The sequence below is a fragment of the Rattus norvegicus genome, chromosome 5, assembly GCF_021556685.1.
Source record: "Rattus norvegicus strain SHRSP/BbbUtx chromosome 5, alternate assembly SHRSP_T2T, whole genome shotgun sequence".
NCBI lineage: Eukaryota > Metazoa > Chordata > Mammalia > Rodentia > Muridae > Rattus > Rattus norvegicus.
The window spans coordinates 136,762,582-136,786,786 of NC_141538.1; the positions used below are offsets into that span (position 1 = coordinate 136,762,582).

The window sequence follows — 24,205 nt, forward strand, 5'->3', positions numbered from 1 at the left end:
AGTTCCAGACATTAGCGAGCTCTGGAGAACCTTCCTCCTCTTTCTCCTCTTCCTCCTCTTCCAACTCCTCTTCCGATTCTTTTTCTCCTGCTTTTTTGGGGGGTGGGGGAGGAAGGTCTCACCACATGTCCTAGAACTCACTCGGTAGACCAGGCTGGCCTGGAACTGGAGATCTGCCTGCCTCTGCCTCTCCAGTGCTGGGACTAAAGGCCCAGTGTTCTTCTGACGCTTTTCCATCTGTCCGGAGTGAGGTTAGACAACGTACGCACAGTGCCAGAGAGTTCTGGCATCCTTCTTCATGTGTCTCTCAAACTTCCTCTAGCAATGCTCCCGGAATCACCAGGTGCTGTCCCCTCCAATAGAAGGTATCCAGTGTACACCAGTCCCTCCCCTGCTTATCTCCCAGAGTCCTCTGGGACCAGCTCCCCTTGGCAGGACTGATTTGAATTCAAGAACATCAAAGGGAATACAAGACAGGACTGTGCTGAGCACACAGAATTGGGGGAGGCGACTCAGAGGGCTCCTGTGTGCTTTTCTGGAGAACTGAGGTGGCTGAACCAGCAGGGCAGCACCCCCCACCGCCCCTACCCCATTATGTACTGCTCCATTCCCAGGGTCAAGAGCAATGTTGACACTTGGCACATGCTCAGTAAGGGAATGAATTAATCCAGCCTTAATCTCTATTTTCTTCCAGTTCTCTCTGATGGTCCCAGAAGAATGCAGAAATGTGCTTTCCAGAACACTCAGTGACCGTTCTTAAAAGGCAGACACTGGCTCTTGCCTCTGCGTGACCCTGGAAAACTGGATAGACTGTCCCATGCCGAGGCATGGTCAGAGCCACAGCCAGAAAGGCTTCAAGGCTTCTTGCTACCCACTGCTACAATCAGAAGCCCAGAAGGAGGTAATGTTTTTTTGTTTGTTTGTTTGTTTGTTTGTTTTTCCTCCAGGCCAGTTTCCCTAGAGCTCTAAAACATTGAGGCTTAGCCTTTGGAGATTGTCAAGATGTGACTCCCCATGAATATAAACAGACTATATTTTCCTCGTACCAGAGACAGTTCTGATGGTTTACCTAGTCAGTCTTTTTTTTTTTTTTTAAGATTTATTTATTATATATAAGTACACTGTAGCTGTCTTCAGACATACCAGAAGAGGGCATCAGATCTCATTACAGATGGTTGTGAGTCACCATGTGGTTGCTGGGACTTGAATTCAGGACCTCTGGAAGAGCAGTCAGTGCTCCTAACCACTGAGCCATCTCTCCAGCCCTACCTAGTCAATCTTAAGGCACAGGACAACAAAGAAAAGGCAGCTCAGAGTAGCACTGGGCCTTTGCAAAGGATTCCTCATGGGGCCAGCACAGGTGTGTTACCTCAATTAGAATCCCCCCTCCCCAGGCAACGGTCCAGGTGGAACATATCAGTTCCATCTACATTGCACCTAAAGGAAATTACTGAGGCTCAGAGAGACTAAATGGCCAGGAGAAAGAGGAGGGGGGAGGGGGAGGGGGAGGAGGAGGAGGAGGAGGGGGAGGAGGAGGAGGAGGAGGGGGAGGAGGACACAGTGTCGGATCAAGATGTGCCACCACAGCCTACTGCCTTAGAAGGAAATGGCCAGTGATTCACAGTCCTCAGCTGTCGTGCTCAGCCTCAGTGCTGAGTCGCGGCAGGGACCAAGCCTTCTCCTATGCCTCAAGGCCACTCACTATTGAGGACTAGTGAGGTCCCAGCCTCACTATTGGTCTCCCGGAAGAGCCTTGGCTGGAGGGAGCAGTCACCCTTCTGGTCTTTGTTCCTGGGATCTCCCTAGAGAAGAGGAAGCTGAACCAAGGACTGCAGCTCTCTGATCTTAGCTATAAGACAAGGTGGAGGCTTGGCTGTCCAACTGGGACCAGTTCAGGCAGCGGGGCGTGGTGGCAGGAGCCACAGCTCCATCTCTATGTTGTTCATCTGCTTATAAATGCCACCCAGCTGGAGGGAGGAGGTCCTTGAAGATGGGGCCAACGTCTACCTTTTGGTTTTCCATTTGGCAGGACAAGGATGGGAGGAGCCCAGGGTGACAGATTCCCGGGGTATGCTCCCTCCTACCCAGCACCAGGTCCTGAGACAGGCACACAACGCTTCCTTTGCTTTTTTTTTTTTTTTTTTTAAAGATCAAAAATCTGACAGAATATTTTCTGAATGCCCCAGTCACATACTCATGTCTATACACATAGCTCCAACCTTCTCTTCCATGAGTCACCGGCTCAGTACTCCAGCTCCCTTTCACTCTCCCTCCAGCCCCCCTCCCTCTCTCCCTCTCTCTCATTCTCCCTGCTAGCTGCTGTAAGGATCAGTCCCCAAAGAAAAATGCCCAATTTGTCATGTCATGTCCAGCTGTTAACCTCCCGTCGGTAAGCCATGGGGAAGACTTACTTTCTCCTATTTATTTATTTGCCACTTGGACAATAGAAGGCCCCAGGCCTGCTGAGTTCTCCATAATAAAGCCACCAACGATCTCCCCCATCGCCCCCTCCCCTCCCCCCCACCCCCATGTCAACAACACTAGCCAACCTGCAGGTGTCACTGGGCATTAACCCCAGGCTTAACTCTGGATCTGCTGAACCGGAGGGAAGGGGGAGGAGGGAAAGCCAGCAATGGTGGGGGGTCTGATGGGGAGGTCTTCTCACAAAGACGAAGGCCTTGGGATGGGCTGGCTCATAACCATCCCTCCGGAAAGCTCACTGTGCTGAGGTTGGGGGAGGGAGGGAGGGAGGGACCAACCAAATAATGCCGCTCCTTCTTCTCAGCCTCCCCAGTGGTCTCCAGGCAGTGCCTCGGCCAGCACCCCACTCACCGCGCCTAGCAACCCTGCTGAGAGACCGGCCCTCAGGAATGAGGCTCAGTCCTGCTGGCCACGCAGCGGCTGGGGCCTGGAGAAGAGGCTCCAGGCCCCCCTGGAGTGACTGCTCCTTTTTCCAGCTCAATCCCGCTCCCATCTCCAGGCCCAACGTGCCCAGGAAAGGTTCAGGAGGCGCAGATGGCAAAGTCCTTCCCTGCTTCTCCAGATGCACTGGGGGCTCCGGGAAGTCAGAGACTAGATGGGGATGGGGAGCCTCAGTAGTTCCTGCCTCAGCCACTCTTGTCTGTTGAGATGTCACAGTGAGTTATAGGTCACATGGAAGTGTACCCTCCGTGTCTTTCATCCTGGGCCCTGCTTCTCTTTTGTTAATAACCCTATGTTTCTTGGAACCTTTGCTTCTTCTGAGGACATCTGAGGACAATTTTGGAGGTTAAGATTACTTGGGATCGGGAACCCAGGTCCTCACTCGAAAGCCGCGTTTTCTGCAGTCCCCTATATCCTGGTGACAGCTTCACTCCCAACACTATCTATGTGCAGGACCGACATCTTAACGAGCAGAGATTCCAGCAAGGCTTGAAGCTGAATGTGCTGTCCTCTTCTGATACCCTCAGAGAGGCCACGACCTTGGCCTAGTGTTACCCAGCTCCCTGGCAGCTTCCGGTACATCTTTGTTAGTTGTCTGGCTGATGGCCGAGATGGGAAACGTAGTAAATTGAAAACTGGTGTGATAAAACTGCCTCGAGGATGACTTGGACAGGCAATATTGCCCGCTCTTACTGGCTGCTGACGATATGTGTATGAGAAGCTGTTGGGAAGCCTGTGAGATGGCTCAATGAGTTGAAGGCATTTTCTAACATTTCTCATGACCTGAGTTTGATCTCTGGAACCTACATAGTGAAAGAGAGAACAAATTCCCACAAGCTTTCCTCTGACCTCTATGTAGGGCCAGAAGGGAAAGGAGGAAGAGGAAGAGGAGGAGGAAGAGGAAGGGAGAAGAGGAAGAAGAGGAGGAGGAAGGAGGAGGAAGAAGGCAGAGGAGGAAGGAGGGAAGGAGGAAGAGGAGGAGAGGAGAGAGGGAGGAGGAAGAGGAGGAGGGGAGGAGAGAGGGAGGAGGAAGAGGAGGAGGAGGAGGAAGAGGAGGAGGAGAGGAGAGAGGGAGGAGAGAGGGAGGAGGAAGAGGAGGAGGAGGAGGAAGAAGGGAGAAGAGGAAGAAGGAGGAGGAAGAAGGAGGAGGAAGAAGGCAGAGGAGGAAGGAGGAGGGAAGGAGGAAGAGGAGGAGGAGAGGAGAGAGGGAGGAGGAAGAGGAGGAGGAGGAAGAGGAAGAAGGGAGAAGAGGAAGAAGAGGAGGAGGAAGAAGGAGGAGGAAGAAGGCAGAGGAGGAAGGAGGAGGGAAGGAGGAAGAGGAGGAGGGGAGGAGAGAGGAAGGAGGAAGAGGAGGAGGGGAGGAGAGAGGGAGGAGGAAGAGGAGGAGGAGGAAGAAGGGAGAAGAGGAAGAAGAGGAGGAGGAAGGAGGAGGAAGAAGGCAGAGGAGGAAGGAGGAGGGAAGGAGGAAGAGGAGGAGGGGAGGAGAGAGGAAGGAGGAAGAGGAGGAGGGGAGGAGAGAGGGAGGAGGAAGAGGAGGAGGAGGAGGAAGAAGGGAGAAGAGGAAGAAGAGGAGGAGGAAGAAGGCAGAGGAGGAAGGAGGAGGGAAGGAGGAAGAGGAGGAGGAGAGGAGAGAGGGAGGAGGAAGAGGAGGAGGAGGAAGAGGAAGAAGGGAGAAGAGGAAGAAGAGGAGGAGGGAGGAGGAAGAAGGCAGAGGAGGAAGGAGGGAAGGAGGAAGAGGAGGAGGAGGAGGAGGAGGAAGAAGAAGAAGAAGAAGAAGAAGAAGAAGAAGAAGAAGAAGAAGAAGAAGAAGAAGAAGAAGAAGAAGAAGACCAGCCAAGGTGGAGGAGAAGGAGGAGGAGGAGGAGGAGGAAGAAGAGGAGGCCAGCTAGCTGATCAGAGTATGGGAAAGAGGTCCATGATCCAGGTGGCCAGGCAGGCCCTCTGTTCCATGAATTGTGACTGACACAATGAGGGGAAGGCAAGGGTCACATTCCGTGTGAGGGACTTCAAAAGGAATCTTTCAGAATTATATTTTATACAGTTCACACAGGAAACACATGGTAAGAGGCCTATTGAGGGTCTCAGTAATCTGAAGCAGGTGACAAGGGAACACACCTGCCTCACCTAGAGATGCCAGGATCCCCATTGGATGTGCGAAGAGCTCAGGGCCCTCTGGTAAGCTATCTCCAAGTCCCTGTGGGAGGCCTTGGGAAGCAGTCATTCCCAACAGGAGTGTAGTAGTGAGTTGGCTAGAAGATGTGGCCAGGAAGCAGGTTTCTAAAGAATCATCCACCACATTCTCACAAGGAGGGTTCTAGAGACATCACAATCCACCAAGGAGGTGATGCGTAACATGGGAAGCTGTGGGGTGCTCCCGGGTTTAAACCTAGCTGCTCATTAGCTGTGCGGTTTTAACTAAGTTCCTCGACTTTTCTGAGGTTCAGTTTCCTCTTCCAGAAAGGAATCTTAAGGATACTCGCCCACTTCCCAGTTGTTGAGAAGATTATGTGAAGTGATCTAAGAGAGATGCCCAAAGTAATACCTATCACACTGCAAACACGAGCTACAGATTGATCCCCATTACCTTAGCTTGCTTTAGTCTCTGCCTCAAGGAAGAAGGCAATTTGCTGTACCCGGAGGCCCCTATTCGAGGTAGATTTGCGGGCACTCCCTGACCTGTTCTGTTCAAGAGTTTCTTTAGTCTTTCTCCCTCCTACAACACTGATCCCAGTTGGTCCTAGAGAAGAGACACGAGTGTGGCTGTCTTGTGCAGGAGGTCCGCAGGTATTTCTCATCCGGCCTGAATAGCAGGCATTAAAATGCATTTTGGTTCACCCAGGACAATAAAGAAAAAAAAGGAAGCTTTAAGTCACTAATAAAAATCAAATGTAGGCAGTTTGCAGGAGTGATCAGCTCGGAGCTTTGCTGTTCTCTTGTTAAGGGTCTGAAGCCATAAATAACTTCCCCAGAAGAAGCAGAGGCGAGGGGGAGTGAGTGAGAGGGAAGGCAGCCACACAAAATTTTTCATTTTTCTCCATAAATCATTTCAGCGTGCGATAATATTTGTTTTTTCTAATGAGTCTCTTGTGGTCCATTCCAGGAGCTAACATCAGGGCCTGTCAGGGGGTGATGTGTGGTACAGTTCAACGCTTTACAAAAACTGCCTGCTACACAGATTTTCCCCCCTCTCTTCCTTATGCTAAGTATTCATGAGGACCATTATTCTGTGCCGGGCCTAGTCTTCCTTCTGATCAGCAGCTTTGGCCTCATGGTCTATGGATGTTGCTGGGACTTGCTGTAGCCAGGGGAAGGGATATGGGTAGTGGGAAAGGAAGGCTGCCTCCCTCAGAGAGATTCTTGGGATGCTATCAGGTACAAGCTTTGATCTTGGTTGAGGAGAGAGAGTTCAAATCTTGGCTGGGGCTGGGACAAAGCCTCTGGGCCAATGGACAGCCCTTAAAAGAGTAGGCAAGACCACCAACCAGGCCATAGAGTGGCAAGACAGAGATTTGATCAGTAAGACAGACTGGGCATGCTCAAGAGTTGGGAGTTTATCCTGAAAGCAAAAGGAATTGTCCACAGTTTTACAGAGAAAACAGTCCCTGCGCTTGGAGGCAGGAGGCTGGTATCAGGACCCCACCTCAGCAACAACAGCGGCAAAGGAAAAGTAACAGCCTCAGAGAGGGAGGCTGCTTTGAAAAGGCTTTTTTCTGCTTGTTCAGTATGAGGAGAAAGGGACATGCAGGTTAGAGGAAGCGAGGTGGGAGACAGACATACATGTGTATATGTCTATATGTATACACGTTTATGCATTATTTATTTGAGACAGGATTTCACTGTGTATCCCTGGCTGGCCTTAACTCTTAAGAGATCTTTTTGCCTCTGCCTCCCAAGTGCTGGGATTAAAGGCATTCATGACCTTGCCTGGCTCTTGAGAAATCTGGAAGCATAGAGGTAGAGAGAGGTGGTCAGTGACGAGACAGTAGAGTCCAGTGAATTTGGGGATTGTTTAGGAAAACCCTACTGGTCCTTTTGGCTGATCTCGGTGCTACATCTTCTGGGCGTCACCTCCCTCTCTCTAGCTTGGATCACACATCCCTCTCAGCTCCAGTGAGACCTTTTCACACCTCTTCTCCATACATTGAGCTCCTGGGCAGAAAGGGCCGAGCTACAGTTATTCTTGTACCTCACCAGCTAATGTAGCACAAAGGGGGTCCTCGGCAGGGCTTACTTTGAATAAACAAATATGCAAATGAATGGAAAAAAACCCCAGGAACTAGGGGTCGGGAGCTGAGTCACTTAGGGTCAGATGTTAATAGGAGCCACTTCAGGAGACTGACCAGGAGGGCTCAGTCTGTTAAGACCCAGGAGAGTGGTCCTGGGCTCGAGGGGAGGCTTGAGAGCTTTTACTGAAGGCAGCATCCACCAGAATAGGGGCAAAACTAAATTAAATATAAAAACAGACAACTACGCACAAGACTGGGCCAGCCTAGAGTTGCCCTTGGTGTTTGGGAGAGCTGGTGACTAGAGCGGGCTGCAGCTTGAAAGCCACTCCCTCCCCTGTGCACGTGAGTTCTCCCAGTCCTCAGAAAAGAACAAGAGGAAGGAGAGTGCTCAAAGAGAAGTAGGGCGTGGAGGGGAGACATTTTAAGGAAAGCAGGTATTATGGCTTGAATTGAAAGTGTCTTCCTAAAAGTTCACATGTGGAAGGCTCCCTCGGGTCTCAGTGGAATGAGGTTCAGCCACATGGGGTGTTAAGAAGTGACTGGGCTGGGCACTGGTGGCTCACACCTTTAATCCCAGTGCTCTGGAGACAGAGGCAGGCAGATCTCTGCGTTCAAGGCCAGCTTGGTCTTTAGAGAATCCCAGGACAGCCAGGGCTACACTGAAAAACAAAAAACAACAAAAAACCCCAAAAACCAAAAAAAAAAAAAAATCCCCCAAACCAACTCCCCCCCCCCCCAAAACAAACAAAAATCCCCAGAGGTGATTGGGTCATAAGGTGTTAACATCATCAATGACGTCATCGGTAGATGAGACAGCTGCAGGCTTTTGGGAGGTAGCAGGTCACTGGGAGTGTACATTTCAGTGCTCAGTTACTGCACCCTCCCCCCTCTTTGCAGTAGTTTACCTCAGGCCCAAAGTGATGGAGCCAGCTGATCTACTTCTGACATCCCTGAAACCATGAGCCAAAATAAACCTTCTGTTCTTTAAGTTGTCTCCTCTCAGGCATTTTGTCACAGTGACACAAGTGGACTGGCATGGGTTTAAAGAAGCATTTATAGGGTAAAGCAGACTGGAAGGGGACGGTGAAAGAAAGCACAGGAGAGAGCCACGGCTTGTAGCTGGATAACCGTATCCTGGAAATATTGATCACTGTTTGAAAACGGGTCTCCAGTGACATATGCTGGGATTTGTCCTTTGCCCTGCTCAGCAGTTTTACCAACTTAAAGCTGTAAACAACCAGAGTAACAGATTTATAGTGGAACCAGGCTGGAGACCGACAGCAAGATGGAATACAGAATTCGGATTCAAAACTTTCCTTCTGCAAGTTGGAACACAAGTGAAAGGCAACAGACAAAGTGACAATTCCTATCTGCGGAAAAAAAAATGATGCCGAATTCCAGAAGCATAGACTAGATGAGTTATGCTTTGAGGAGCGTTCACGGGAAGGAACTGCGTATGAATTTACAAGTGTGAGGACCTATGATCCTATCCCAAGACCCACATAAAGCACATGGGGTAGCAGTCCCCTGTGATCGCAGCACTGAGAAGACGGAGCGGGGAGATGGGAGAATACTCGGATGCTCGCCGGATGCTCACTGGACAGCTGACCTGGTACACACAGCAGCATACAAGAGACCCTTCCTCAAACAAGGGGGAAGGTGAGACCCACACCTGTCCTTTAATCTCCATGAATGAGCCATTGTGTGTGTGTATGCTCGTGAGGGCACACATGCACACACACACATACATGTGTGCAAGTACATAAAAGATAAAAAAGAAGAAAAACAGAAAAGGGAAATTTTTCTTTTAGTTTGGTGACTGTGGAACTGGAGCTTCCATAATGGTCATTGGGTGTGTTCAGATCAAGGCATGAAGACCTGTTTGACCACTATCAAATTTGAAGGTCTGATGTAGGAAGGGATTGGTTGTAGACCATGACCATGCAAGGGGAGCATCTCTCCTCTCTCTCTCTCTCTCTCTCTCTCTCTCTCTCTCTCTCTCTCTCTCTCTCTCTCTCTCTGTATACAGGGGGATAGTAGATGGGAGAGAGAGATAAAGGGGAAGGCAGGACAGAGCTAGTGAGATAAACACTGTCATGGGCCGTTTCCATCATGTACTCACAAGAGCATAATAAAGCCCTTGTAATATACTAGAACTTGTGTGGTCCCGGGGCCTCATTTGCATACTAATTACTGAGTGCAAATGGGACCAAGGGGTAGGGAGGAAGAGTGGGGGAGGCATGCAGGGAGCGAGGGGCCTGGACTGTTTGCTCTGCCATTTCATATCATGCTAACAAGCTAATCCGGCGTGCAGTTAGCTCCTGATATATAACTGCTCATTAGTATTATAATAAAGTACATGAAACAACCATAAAACGTTATATACTGCACAAGTGTTGTTTTCTTGCCAATTATCTGCAGGCGGATTTATCACCACAGTTGTTTCGAATTCCCCTTGGTGAGGTTTGGGCGGAATAAAGAAAGGTGTTGGTGGCGGCAGCAGCAGAGGGGGGCCTTTTTGAGGGGCAGACCATGTGTTTTCTTAAGTAGCACTTACTGATGCGCCATTTCATGAGAGTGAAGCAACGGAGATCCATCCTTCCCATCTCTACAGCTCAGCATCTCCAGAGGAAAGTGGAGGGTGAGAGCTGAGGAGGCTTGCAGGACCCTGGCTTTCGGGGTGACGCAGAACCCCCGGCTGCGGAGTCCTATGTCTATTTAGTGGGGTCTTACAGAGCCGCATGAAAGGTGCCTGTCCAGGAGCTGAGCTCAGGACAGAGCTTTACTCCTGGCAGCCTTCTTCCCATAGTGCTCCGGTGGTGCTCTCTACCAAGGGCTTTGGTGGCTCCACCCAAGGAGCCCTGGAGATCAGCAGTTCCGAGACTTTTTATTTTATTTTTTTATTATTATTTTTTTGTGGCCTCAGGGCCATTCAGAGACACCCAGCAAGTGAGGAGATCTGACCTTTCCCTCCCTGACAAATATAGGACAGGCCTTCCTTGAGCTTTCCTGGGACAGGAAGAGGGTTCAAGGCCCCCACTGTACATTATGACTAGGGTCTCACTGCTACTGCGCAAAGCAGAACTTGCGCACGCGCATGCGCGCTGTGCCGCAGCCGCATGGGACTGTCTTTTTGAACTGCCATGCATAAGGAAAACCACTTGCTCTCAGAGCCTGTCAGGAATGGGTTGTGGGATCCAAGAAGCTAGTTCTTAAAAAGGAGGCTCCTGATTGGAAGTCTCACCTAGGCCCTGCACAGCCAACCTCCCACATCTGTAAGGGATCCTCACCTTCAGTAGGTGGTGGATCTTACTAGGAACTCAAAGGGCACAGTCAGTCCCATACAGCTTTGTGCTTTATCAAAGGGGCAGGGATCAGGAAACAGGCTAACCTTGAGGGCTGAGTCTTTTAGTGAGCCAGGGTGGATCTCCTCATTCACAAGTGACAGTCACATTTTAAAATCATTTGTCCTAGACTCTGGGCTCCTTCCAAGCACCCTAAGAAGAACCCACCTCCTCCAGGGAGTGTGTACCTAGAAATAGAGGGGATGCACAGTGCCCCAAGCTCAGCTACTTTTGAATTGTCCTTGGTCACATACAACCTGCTCAACCCAATTGCTTTTCCACCTTTGAATAATTAAAAAAGCCTAACATTTAAAATATTTAGTATATTTCTACCCCAGATATGTTTCTTTGTTGCCTTAGCTCTTTATAGCTTTTAAATTAAAGTAATTAATTGATCCTTTTTTTGAGACTGGGTTTCACTGTATAACCAAAGCTGGCCTGAATCAATCTCCCTGCTGTCTCTCAAGTGCAGGGATTACAGTTGTGTGTTGATATCATTGCACCCGGCTCACACACTTTATTTGTGCGCATGTGTATAGGATAGGGCAGGGTCTGAGATAGCTCTGGGCAGCCTCAAATCCACTGTATAGCTGAGGATGACCCTGACCTTCTGATCCTTCTGCTTCCCTGAGTGCTGGGATCACACTCAGTTTATGGAGGTATAAGGATTGAACCAGGGCTTTGTGCATATTAGACCAGCACACTGCCAACTGAGCTACACCCCCAGGCCTCTACACTTTAGCGCCTATCCATCCACATCACATTACAGACATCCACAGAAGTGGCCATTTGACTGTGGAGCTTTGACACCCAGGATTTAGGCTGATGATTACCGTTCTCTCCCACTTACAACTGCAAACTTTATGACTGAGACATTCAGACAGCACCGATGACAACAGGGATAAAGACGTATTCGATACTTGGTAATCTCCAAGTCCAAGCAGAGAACCTGCTGGTGGTGATTCACATTCTGACAGAGCCCACAGTGACCTCTGGCTTCGGCTTCCTCTCCTGTACCATGACCTGCACTATACACACACACACACACACACACACACACACACACACACACACACACACAGAGCACAGAGCTGGGTCTAGTTTCACTCATCAGACTCTCATCTTTTTGCTTTGGCCCATTCTGATCCTTCTGCTGGAACGTACACTCCTCTTCTCAGATGTCATCTTTTCAACTGTTGGGCATAATTCTCCTACAGAGGGTTTTGTTGACACTCCAGTCCCAGTATGATCTAAGGGACCCCTTATCTGCCCAAAGTATCCTGTACTTACTTCTAAGTTGTTGTCAGTGGCTTTTGAACCTCTGTACCTATTCACTGAAAGCCCGGCTCTAGACAAGCATTTAATATGGGCGTTCATTACTTTGGTAGCACCAAGACTGAGGGAGCACCACCTGAGAGTGAGGGAGCATCAACTGAGACTGGGGGAGCACCAGCTAAAACTGGGGAGCACCAACTGAGACTAACTAAAGGAACACCAGCTGAGACTAAAGGGACAGCAGCTGAGACTAAGGCTTTAAACTTCTACCAACATGTCAACTAAGAGCATCAGGGAGACCACAGTTCACAACTCAAATGCCCTTCTGTGGATGGCGTGTTGACAACTTAGTGACCTTTGGGAGGGAGTGGAAACTTTAAGAAGTGGGGCTTAGTTCTTCTGGCGATATGCCCTTGAAGGAGCTAGTGAGACCCCAAGCTTGTCCTCCTCCTCCTCTTTGCTTCCTGACCTGGAGGTGAGCGGCTTGCTCAGTCACACATTCTGTCACTATACCTCTGCACCTCTGCTTGCTATAGGCCCAAGGGCAACAGGGCCATCTGAATATGGACCAAAACCTTGAAAACAGAGAGGCAAGACCAAACCTTCTCTCCCTATAAGCTGACTGTCAGTGTCATTTGTTACAGTAATTGAAGGCTATCCAATAAAACCTCCTTTTCAGCACTAGAGGCCAGACAGTCCACTCTGAGTGAGACCAAAGGGGCAACACCCACATCTGTAACTTTAAAGTCTCTCTGTATTTTCACCTGTGTTTCTTTTAGTCTGCCCTTACGGAAGCAGCAGAGACTGACTAAGTCCTGAGACTGCCCCACGCTGGGTCATCCCCATCTCACTGGAAGCTGGAATTCCAGTCCTGATCTTGCGACTGCTCCAGGCCTCAGCTAACAACTCTGCTTTGGATTGTCCCCGACTACAGGAGTTTAGATGGACAGCAAAAAGGCCACCAATGGCTCCCACAGGTCTGCTGTGGGGATTTACTGAAATAAGGAATGCAGCTCCTTGCACAACCTCCTGGTGCAGCCAGCACTGAAGTCAGACGGTTTTATCCCTTAGTTCCCTTTGAAGGACACATTGTTATAATTAAAAAAAAAAAAAAAAAAAAGTAGGAAAAGAACCATGGGCTTTGAAGCCAGGAAACAGTTCTGTCTCTCATAAGCTACTCAGCACTGGGGAGGTTCGTTACCTTTTCTAGCATCAGTTTCTCTATAAAATGAAAGCAGCAAGGAAAACCCAGAGTTCTGTCAAGGAGTAACGGCCTGCATCTGATGTTACCTGTAGTACCTAGATGGCAGTAATATTATCGATAATAATAGTAAAGTAATAATAATAATAATAATAGTTAACATAAAGGGCATAAGAAGCAGATAGAAGAGACAAGGCCAAACAGTGGGAAGGGCCAGCGGTCTTCGTGGAGTTGGGTGGGTCAGCAGCTCCTGCCTTCCTCTGCCCTGCTGTGATCCTCTCGGGAAGCTTGTATCCAGACACACGGACATCTGCTGTAACTCGGAGAGCTTTTATACGCATTAAAAATTGTTAGGAGGGGGCTGGAGAGATGATTCTGTGGTTAAGGACGTACGCTTCTTCTTTCAGAGCACCTGAGTTCAAATCCCAGCACCCACATCAGACAGCTTACAGCTGCTTGTAACTCCAGCATCCAAGGGATGCCCCTAACTTCGGGCACGTGAACATAATACAGACAGACACGTGAACATAATACAGACAGACACGGATGTACTTGTAAATAAATAATAAAAATATTTTAAAATGATTAGGAGGGCTGTCAATATAGGTCACCAAGCGAGGGCTCTTGCAGCCAATCCTGACAGTCTAAGTCTGATCACTAGAACCCACATTAGTGGAAGGAGAGAACCAACTCCCAAAAGTTGTCCCTTGACCTCCTCATCTGTGCCCTGGTACATAAGCCCCCAGGAAATACATGTCAACACTTTTTAAAATCATCAGGAATCATGATTAGCCTAGCAATACGCAAAGCAGAGGCAGAGGGAGGGGGAGCTCTGTGAGTTCAAGGGCAGCCTGGTCGGCATGGTGAGTTCTAGGATAGTCAGGGCTGCACACTGAGAAAAAAGAAGCAAGACAGAGATCACCTGTACTGACCTCAGAGAAGACCATGCAGCATCCCGGAGGAGGCTTATAAGGGCCGATAGAGAAAGAGAATACACGGCTTTCGTGTCTCCCAAGAAGAGACCAGCAACGGAAGTCAAACTAACTCAGGCTTATTAGAAGATTTGGATTCATTTTAAGAAAACACCTTTTTAACAGGCAGAGGTCATCTTAAGGACTGTTTTAAAGAGGAATGAGTTACCAGTTATGAGAGGGATTCAAGGAGAGACTAGACAAGCCTCAGGGATCCTCCTGTCTCATGGCAGGTGTCTGGTCAGTCCCAGCCTATAAACATGATTTTGAGTGGCGGCACGGTGTTTCACCATGTACGTACACTAAATTATCTAACCATTGCCCTGGTATAAACAATTAGGTTGTTGACAGATTGATTGTTCCAGCTATAAATAATACTAAAATTATTACCTTTCTGCATAAACCTTGACATTGTACCAATTATTGCTTTTAAAATAAAGTCTAACAATGAAATTACTAAAATAAAGGACAGATATTTTTATTATTTTTTATTATTTTTTTTTATTTTTTTTCGGAGCTGGGGACTGAACCCAGGGCCTTGTGCTTGCTAGGCAAGCGCTCTACCACTGAGCTAAATCCCCAACCCGACAGATATTTTTAAACCTCTTGGGACATGTCATAAAACCGAATGAGTGAGTGCTTCTCACCAACCAAATACAGGAATGCCTGGCTAACTCTACCCTAATTAGCATTGAATTTTATGATTTAAGAGATTATCAATTGGTACCTGGGTGTGTTGATGCATGGCTTTAATCCCAGTACTCAGGAGGCAGAGGCAGGCATGTCTCTGTGAGTTTGAGGCCAGCCTGCTCTACAAAGTGAATTCCTGGATTGCCAGAGCAGTTACCCAGAGAAACCTAGTCTCAAAAAAACCAAACCAAACAAACAAACAAACAAAAAAGGTTATCAATTAGTACAGACAAATACTAACTCTTTTATTTAATTCATATTACCTATATTAATTTGGAGATTTCAAACTACCTACTCACATTTCTTTTACAAACTACCTAGTTCTGTCTTAGTTCATTTTATATCACTTTAGTGTTTCTATTGATTTGTAAGAGCTCTTTACATATTAAGAATGTCAAATGTTTATCAATGCTTACTGCAAATCTTTTTCAGGTGATATTTGCCTTCGATTTTTGCTCCTGGTGGCTGTCCTTCATTGTTTTATAGAAATTAAATATTTTGGTGACTTTTTTTGTGACGACGGCTTTATCCATTGAATTTAACCTTTTAAAACATGTATCTCGGGTTGGCCTCAAATTTATTATTTCACTGAAGATGACCATTTGATCCTCCTGCCTCCACTTCCCAAGTACTGGGATTACAGGCATGGACCATTATACTCAGTTTATGGGGTGCTGGGGATGGCACCCAGCTCTTCGATAATGCCAGGCAAGCACACTACAAGTGAGCTGTCTCTCTAGCCCCATGCACTTAGCTTTTTAATGCATCTGAAATTTATCTTGATATAAGGCAAGAGACTTCCTTTTTCTCAGCCTCCCCAGATTTTGTTTTATTTTTAGGTTTGAAAAAAAAAAAGAAAAGACAAAGAAAGGGGAAGAAAAGAGAACATTCTAGGTCATGCCAGGTTTTTGCTTGTCACTTTGACAGGATGCCTTCCAGAGATCTTTGACCTTACAGACTTGGAGGGTCACAGGGGTGTTTTGAACGTGTTGAGTATTAGTTGCTCTGCAAAGACTCTAGGGAGAAAGTGAGTTGGCATGAAGCTCAGGGTCTCCCGCTGTGCCTAGGCCAGGGATCATAGTTTAGATGGCAGACGAAACCACATGCGCGGGTGGGTTCTTCCAAGGTGGACACCAAGAAGCAAAGCCTGCTGGGAGGATGGCAGCAGCCCTGGAGGGGACACACGGGAGAGAAGGGAAAAGGATGTGACGGAGTCCAAGTCAGAAGCAGAAAAGCTAACGGGGAAGACAGGAGCGCAGACAGATGAGCTCACTGCCAGTCAGGTCATTGAGACAGGACACAAGCTATGATGGGCCAAATGGAACGGTAGGTGGGGAAACTGAGGCATAGGGTGACAGCCTTTGAGCAATACTGCCAGTGAAGTGACAGAGCAAGATGGCGAAGTAAGAGGCTAAGACAGCAAGGAAGGCCTGAGGCAGCTGAAGCACTGGTGCCAAGAGGACAATCACAAACAGGCGGTTTCCAGGAGTGCTGGGCAGCTAGGGTGCGCCTCAGACCCAGAGTCTGGCAAATAGAAGGCTCAAGTCTGAGCGCTGGCACGGGAAGAAAAATAAAGGCGTGAAGGGCGGGTGGAAGGGTCATAGTTATCCAGGTTAGAAGCCATTGAACACTATTGCCAGAGTCAAGGATATGGGGATGGGGTGGGAGGTGGGGGAGAGGGGGAGTGAAAAGCACTTTTGACCTCTAGTTCACTTTGAGATCCAGGAAATGAATTTGTCCACAACAGGGGCAAGGAAGAAAAGGTTGTTATTGTTGTTATAATAATTATTATTATTAATAGAGAGGGAAAGGCTAAAGCTGCTGTTATAGAAAATGAAAAACTGAACACAATAGGTGAGAAGCATTCTGGGCCCAGTTGGTGTTGAAAGTCAACACCATTGGAATGGAGATGCAGTTTCTTAAGTGAGCCCTCCAGATCACGATCAAAAAACCAAACCAAACCAAACCAAACCAAACCAAACCAAACCCTGGGATCTGAGGGAGGCAAAGAGGTGGGGCAGAAAGGCAGAAGACACAAGGCAACTGCATGAAGATGTTCCTTAAAGAGATTGATCAAAGGGTCAAGGTTGGGGAGGGGAGGAAGTGAGGCTAGGAGGAGAACGAGGGGGCTTGTTAAATCAGGAATTGAATTAGGGATTGAGAGTCTAGGTGAGGTCACAGAGCAGACCAAGAGACCAAGTGCGAGTGGGGGAGGAGGAGGGAGGCAAGGCTAGAAGGTTCTGGCTGAAGACAGATATTTCTGAATTCAGGGCTTCTGAGGCAGAGGCATTCCATGGAAGGTTTTTGAGCGAGGGGGTGGGGCTGTGTCTCCATGATCTTCCGTTGAGATGAGTGGTCCCTGAGCAGACATCTCAGGGTTCGGAGGGTCCACCTGGGTGTTGGCGTTACCTCAATGGAGGTTTGTATAACAGAAAGGAGGTAGAAGATGGCTAGAAGGGAGTGGCAGGACACCAGAGCAAGCGGCCATGTTCACGCTGAACAGAGGAGATGCCATCAGCAGATGACACAGCAAGAAGGTGGAGAGGGTCATTTTGAGGCGATTCAAAAGAGCAGCTTGCACGCCAGGGTCAAAGGACAGAGGCTCCAGCAGAGGTGGCTTCTTAGGGCACCAGTGGCTTGCACAGGTGTGTGACACTGGCCAGCCGAGGAGGGGCAGGGGCTCCAAGGCTGTGCTAATGTGCTTCATTTGTTTGTTGGTTCAATCAGCCTTTCATTCCAAACGGATCTGATCCACCGTCTGCTGCCCCCTGAGCCCTCAGCTTGGTGTGCTTGGATGCAGCTTCCAGAGGCGTGCACCAGGCCTGCAGTCTCTCCCCCTTTTGCCAAAGGTGGCTTCACTCTCTCTCAGCAAGTCCCCCACACCAAAGTCCTGTCACCAAAGCCAGGCAGGCCCTGACACCGGCTGATGGCCAGTAGGGGATCTTCTTGTTACAGCTTTTTCCCCAGAGATAAATAGGCCACAGTAAAAAGGACTGCTACATCCTTTCAATAAAGATTTTTTTTTCTTTTCCAGACAGCTTGAGAAATGTTTTAAAAGCTTCTCACATTTCCAGCGAAACCCACAGAGAAGAATTTTGCTTGTTATCAGCCCTGGAAGCCTCTGATAGACGGGTGACATTTTTTTTTCCCTTTTTCTTTCTCTTTTTCTCTTTTCCTTTTTTTTTTTCTCCCTCTAGCTGAAGAGAGTCACAGTGTGTTTTATAACTGGCTCTCTGCATTTCAAAAGCTCAACGAGGGCTCTCTGCTAACCCCGATAAGCCTTGGGCTCTTAGCGTCTTAAATACCTCTGACAAGCTATACATTACAGCGCTAATAATTTGCCAAATTTGCGCCCATAATATGATATCTGTAAAACGTCAAGGGCAGTAATGCGATTAGCGGTCTCAAATGAAATATCGAACATTCAGCGTTTAGGTCCTGAATAGGGGGAGAAAGGAAAGGAAATCAATTTCAAAAGCAGGAGGGAAAAAGGCGATAAGCGTGTAATAAAAACAGAGAGAGACAGAGGAGAGATGCGGAGGAAGACATGGGAAGACACACGCCAGACTCTCAGTCATTTTTTTTTAGGCAGGTAAGAGGTGTAAAAAACTTTTACAAATTAGTTCAAATATGAAGCTGAGAAATAACATTTGGTCACCACGGCAACCAGGGATAGGTGGCAGGGGCTGTGTGGGGGCTGGGAGCCGAGGAAGAGGCTGGCCCAGCCTAGGGACCAGCCCTTCACTCTGCCCCCAACAGCCTGCTTCCATAAAACACAGGAAGTTGAATTACAAGGAGACCGAGGGTGGGCTCTCACCCTGCCCCCACCCACCCGAGGTGGGAGAGTCGTAATGGACTAATTATCTGGCCAGTAGAGAAGGCGGGGGTGGGGTGGGGTGGATGGCGGCAGTTCGCAGGAGAGAGGGCCCGGCTGTCACATACCAAGCTCTAGACTAAATAACAACATCTCACACCTGCAGCTTTATGAGCCCTGGCCAAGAGCAGCTTGAGCAAGCCCCCAACCCCTCTGGTTTCTCCCCTTGCACCCTTGCCCGGCTGTTACTGTTGGGGGCATCAACAGAGGAGAGGGGAGGGGTGGGGAATCTCAGCTCTCACAACCTTCAGGTGTCTGCATGCACCCCTCCTCTAGGGTACCCCAGGTTTTTCTCTTGGCCATCCGCAAGGCCAGGGAATAGCATCATTGACTAAACCCTGTTGGAGTGCGGAGGAGGAAGGCTTATCTACACCTGCAGCTCCCAGACTCAGACTGCGGGGTCGGTCACCCAGGGTGGAGGGCAGAAATTCCTAGTGAGTCCTCTTGGGCCTTGGGGGGCTCAGGGATAGTAGGGGCTGTTAGAGCCCCCCCAGCAATCAACACCTTCTCTCCTTATATCTCTCCTTAGTGTCATGCTACACAGGACCAAGTAGCTCTTTCCAAACGTGGTGTGTTTGCCTTTTCTATATCACTTGGTCACGATATTGACCTCATAACCTTGAGTCTCATTCTTTTGTGGAGACAGAGCTGCCTGAGGGGGACAAGAAGGAAGAAAAGGATGGTGGGCACAAATCCAGGGTTGTAGGAAGGGGACGGGGGACAGAGAGCAAACAGCAAGACCGAGTCTTAACCAACTCCAAACACCAGCGTCCCCTAGTCCCAGCCCCCGCTTCCTGACCCCCACAGCTGTGCACCTAGGCAGAGAGAGGGAAAGGTGGTGGTATGCGGTGTCCCACGGGGGAAAGGCAAACAGGCTGCCTGGGGCCCGCTCCGGACCCTTTCCCGCGGCTGCCTGGGGCCCGCTCCGGACCCTTTCCCGCGGCTGCCTGGGGCCCGCTCCGGACCCTTTCCCGCGGCTGCCTGCCTGGAATGGCCATTACAGGCCACTTCTTGCGGCACCACGAGCCATTAAAGGAGAAGAGCTCCGGGAGCCATCAGCCGAGCACAGATGACTTCCCCAGATGTGGCAGTGGGCAGGATGTGGAAGCCCCCAGCCTCAACTGTACAGACAAAACATTCCCGACTAACCATCCTCGGAAACCCCACGGCCCAGAGCCCCTCTTACAGATGCTTTCTAGACCATTTAGCAGGAGGCAGTGTTTACTTTTGAACATATGCTCTTCCCTTCCTTCTGCCTTCCTAGTTACTCCATACCCAAGGCTGCCCTACGCCTGGGTTGCTGTGGCTGTCTCTGCCAAGTTCCCAAGCTAGTGTGGGCAGTGTGCTTTGTTTGGGTTTTGCTGAGTGCTTAAGTGTGTGTACTCAGGAACATACATGCAGTCTGAGCGGAACATGTACCACACAAACTTTAAGGACACAGCTCTCAGAGGCTACATCCAAGCTGACCTTCTGCTCAGCCACAGAACCCAGCACAATGATGTCTTTGGCTATTAACTACTTTCCTGAACACCTCTCTCTCTCTCTCTCTCTCTCTCTCTCTCTCTCTCTCTCTCTCTCTCTCTCTCTCTCGTTTGGTAGAATTGCAGATCCATAAGTGGCCACCTCAAGGCAGTTTTCCTTAACTCACACAGCCCAGGGTTCTGTCTCTTCGTAATCCATGAAGGACTCACATTTACTGGGTACCCATTGTGCGACAGGCACCATTTCAGACCTTAAAAAGAAATACGTCATTTAGCTTTTCAATCTCTGGGCATCACTGCTCTTATTTTTGTGGCCCATAGAGGAAGCTCCAAGAACTTCAATGACCTAAGCCACTGAGCAGGTAGCAGAGCTGGGATTCAACCCTTTGCCAAACCAACTCATAAGCCCCATATCTTCTGCTATGTGAGGGAGCCCCCTCCCCACAGAAATGTTTGCACCCATTTGTCACCCATTTGAACCTTCTTAAGGGTCTCCCCAAGGAAAGGACATCATAGCACTAGTCTGTCTTAAGGCCAGTGTCTAAGGCCCCTCGCCATGTGGCTTTACACATCCCCCTCACTGCTTCCTACACATTGACTTTTGGTGCTTGTTTCTTCTACCTGGAATGCCCGCCCTCCTGTTCATTCACTTCCTAATTCATTGCTTCATTTTTACATCCATGACATGATGCTGAGGGCCTCCCATATCCTGGGTATATATGTATGAGGTACTGGGAATACACTGATGGGTAAAGAAAGGGTTCTTCTACATGCGTGTAACTTGGTAGGGGAGGGCAGGCAATGGTCGTACTAGAGGAGAATCCACAACAGAGATGGCAAGAGAAATGATGCCCCAAGATAAGTGACCTCTTGCCAGAGGGAGGCATAGATTAAAGAGTACAGTGACAGCACTGAGATTTGCCAAAAACCATGTCTCCTCGCCAACCTCCACCCAAGATTACTGGCCTTGACTGCAGAAAACTCCAGCACCTTCTCAGGGAGGCCTAAATATCACTTCCTTTTCCTGGAAGAACCAGACCAAGTCAGGGACTCCACTTGTATTCTTTCTTTTTTGTGTTATGATGAATGAATGTATATTTGGAGTGTGTGTGTGTGTGTGTGTGTGTGTGTGTGTGTGTGTGTCTGTCCGTCCGTCTGTCAGTCAGTCAGAGGACAACATCAGGTGTCATCCTCAATTTCTCTCCACCTTATTTTTTGAGGTAGTGCCTCTTCACTGAGCCTGGTAATCTTGACTTTGTATGGCCTGGCTTTTTAATGTGCATGTTGGGGATCAAAACTCAAGTCCTCAAGCTTGCAAGGCAAGCATTTTACCTACGAAGCTACCACCCCACTCCCAGTCTTTATTTTTTCCCCCCAGAGTATTTCATTTCCGCTTGGTCACGTGTTTAAAGTCAACCATTCTAGGAGACCATCAACCCCATGAGGATAAAATACACATTGCCCTACTTCCCTGGTTCGTGCCCAGTGTCGTGCAGGGCCTGGCACGCACTCGAAGCCCAGCAGGTGTCTGCAGAACGCCCCTTGATTTTCTCTTCTGCCCTGGGGTGGCTGAAAAGTTGGATTCAAGTGCAGAAATGTACATTTATTAAGTTTCATGTTATTAGATCATTCTAGTTTATTAGTATTTTAATTATTCCTAGTGTTTCTATTATTTACTAAGTACTCATTGTTTACCATGACTATATCTAGATAATCAGGAATATAAAAAACCTTGTACATCTTTAGACCACGAGGAGTGGCTAGTTTCGTTTGGATGGCATAGGGAAACAATGGCAGTTCAGGCTTTGAGAGATGGGTGTGGAGAATGCTTTTGGCTCTTCTTGCTCCCAGCATCCACATCAGAGGGCTCACAATTGCTGTAACTCTACTGGCACGGGATCTGATACCCACTGGCCTCCACTGGCGCCGGGATACGTGTAATATACACAGACCTACACTGGCACACGTACATACCACAAAAATAAATGTGTCTTTAAAAGAAAAGGACAGGGGTCTGGAGAGACAGCTCAGCCGTTAAGAGCACTGACTGCACCAGAGGACTCATGGTCTGCTCCCAGCACCCACACCTGGCGTCTCACAGTTATCTGTAACTCCAGTTCCAGAGGCTCCAACACCCTTCTTTGGCCTCAATGGATACTATATGCACGAGGCCACAGACATCCATGCAGGCAAAGCACTCGGACACATAAAAGAAAAACAGAATCACAAACAATGAAGGGAGAGAAAAAACCGCCACAGTAGTGTGGTTGTATCCAGAGGAAGCAGTACCCCAGAAAACAGAACCTGTCTGGGTGTGGAGACTTGGACTCAGTATGACTGTAATGGGGATAAGAGACAGGGCAGCCTTGAACGTGTCAGTGTAAGCGAGCACGCAATCACAGGGAGTTCAGGCAAGGGGCAATGAGTTTAATCAGCTCATGAAGATCAGAACTGTTCCCAAGCAGGTTTCTTTGTGTGTGTGGCGTGTGTATGCGTGTGTTGTGTGTGTGTGCATGTGTTGTGTGTTCAACTCTGATACGTTCTTCCTAGTCTATGCCTGTCTGCCTTTCTATTTTGGTTTTGTATGTTTGTTTTCCGAGACAGGGTTTCTCTGTGTAACCCTGGTTATTCTGGAACTCAATATGTAGCCTACCTAGGCTGGTTTTGAATTCAGAGATTTGCCTGCCTCTGCCTCCTGGGTTCTGAGATTAAAGATGTACGCCACCAAGCCTGGTTTTATGGCGAACTTTCACAAGATGTGCTTTGTCTGAATGAAGGGGCAAGGGAGAAGGGATGACCAGAAGATCACATGTATTTCAACAGTGCTCCTGAGATCCCTGCCTCCGACACTACCATCCCCACTAGGATATTTAGTTTTCTGCTCACTTTCCATTGCCCGTTGGTTTTTGTGCATGCTCCTTCCAATGTTCGGAACATGCTTTCCTTGGCCTTCAGTCAAGCTAGCGCCTACACCCTCCCAATTTTGCCAGCAATTCTTCCTGCCTCCACTTCTTCAACTCCTGTAGTGCTGGGGATCAAACTCAGGTCCCTGTGTGTGCCAGGCTGCAGTCACCTCCAGCCCTCTGGCTTTTTGAGATAGTCTTCCTATGGAGCTCAGGGTAGCCTTGAATAGGCTAAGTAGCCCAGGGTGGCCTTCCAAAGTCTCCCATGCCCAGCTGCCTCCACTTCCAAGCCTCTACAGTACCCTACACCCACCTTGTAAATGGAGCTAAGCCACTCTTCATTTTACCATAAATGTTTTTGTATCCATTTCCCTTTCTTGCTTCTAACTGGTCATATGTTCGGGGCCTATTGTAGCACTTCACAAAGACTGAACTTTAAATAGCTATGTGTTGATTAAATGAACAATTAAATAAATAAATGGCTGAATGAACAAACTTCTCATTGTTTTCAAACCACAACAGGCTTATTGATGACCGTGCCTTTCTCTGCAAGTCATCTCCAAACCAACTCGCCCTTCGTTTCTCCCCACACTGCCACAGCTCTGCTCTTCACTCCCTTGCCCCCCACAGTAGACGGGGCCTCATAGGAGAAACCTGAGACTTTTCAGACATTCAGTGCCCACCGAACACCTACCCTGAACCAGGTGCTTATGAAACAAGAGGACAGGGCCCCAAGCTTCAGTGCTCAACTTTCTAATTAGGATTACGTTGTTAAATGGGTGATATTTATAAGTAAAAGAGTACATGTGCTAGTGCATGTGTGGAGGTTAGAGGTCATCTGTCCCGCTCTCCATCTCGCTTCCCCCACCCCGTCTTGTATTTTGGCATCTCTCATTGAACCTGGAGCCCACCTATTTGTTTGGGCAGGCTTGTCCCTGAGCTCCAGGGATCCGATGTTTTTGCCTCTCTAGTGCTGGGATTACAAGCACACGCCACCGTGACTGGCTTTTGTGTGCGTGCTAAGGATTAAACTCGGAGCCTCATATTTTTGCAGCAAGCAATTCACCACCTGACAAATGTCCCCAGCCCCGGGGCTAAGGTTTTGTAGGCTGTCTATCTGTTCTCTGACAGACTTCAGGAATGCTGTCTGACTTCTGATGCCTGCAATAGATTGCACCCACTAGAACCTGGTAAAGAGGAAAGAGAGAAAGGGCTTGGGCGTCAGGAGGAGGTGGGCTTAAATCTAAAGTCATCTTTATCTGACACATTTTATTAAATATTCCTTTCTAACAAAAATATATAATACGCTTAAGTACAA

At 48.6% G+C, this 24,205-nt stretch overlaps 1 protein-coding gene and 1 long non-coding RNA gene across 11 annotated transcripts in view; both read right to left on the reverse strand.

Moving 5' to 3' along the window:
- The window catches only part of LOC148005993 (uncharacterized), a 1,435,680-nt gene that overhangs the window by 1,281,830 nt on the left and 129,645 nt on the right, over positions 1 to 24,205 (reverse strand). The gene's annotated exons all lie outside the window — the stretch shown is intronic.
- Rnf220 (ring finger protein 220) overlaps positions 1 to 24,205 on the reverse strand; it is a 222,030-nt gene that overhangs the window by 102,504 nt on the left and 95,321 nt on the right.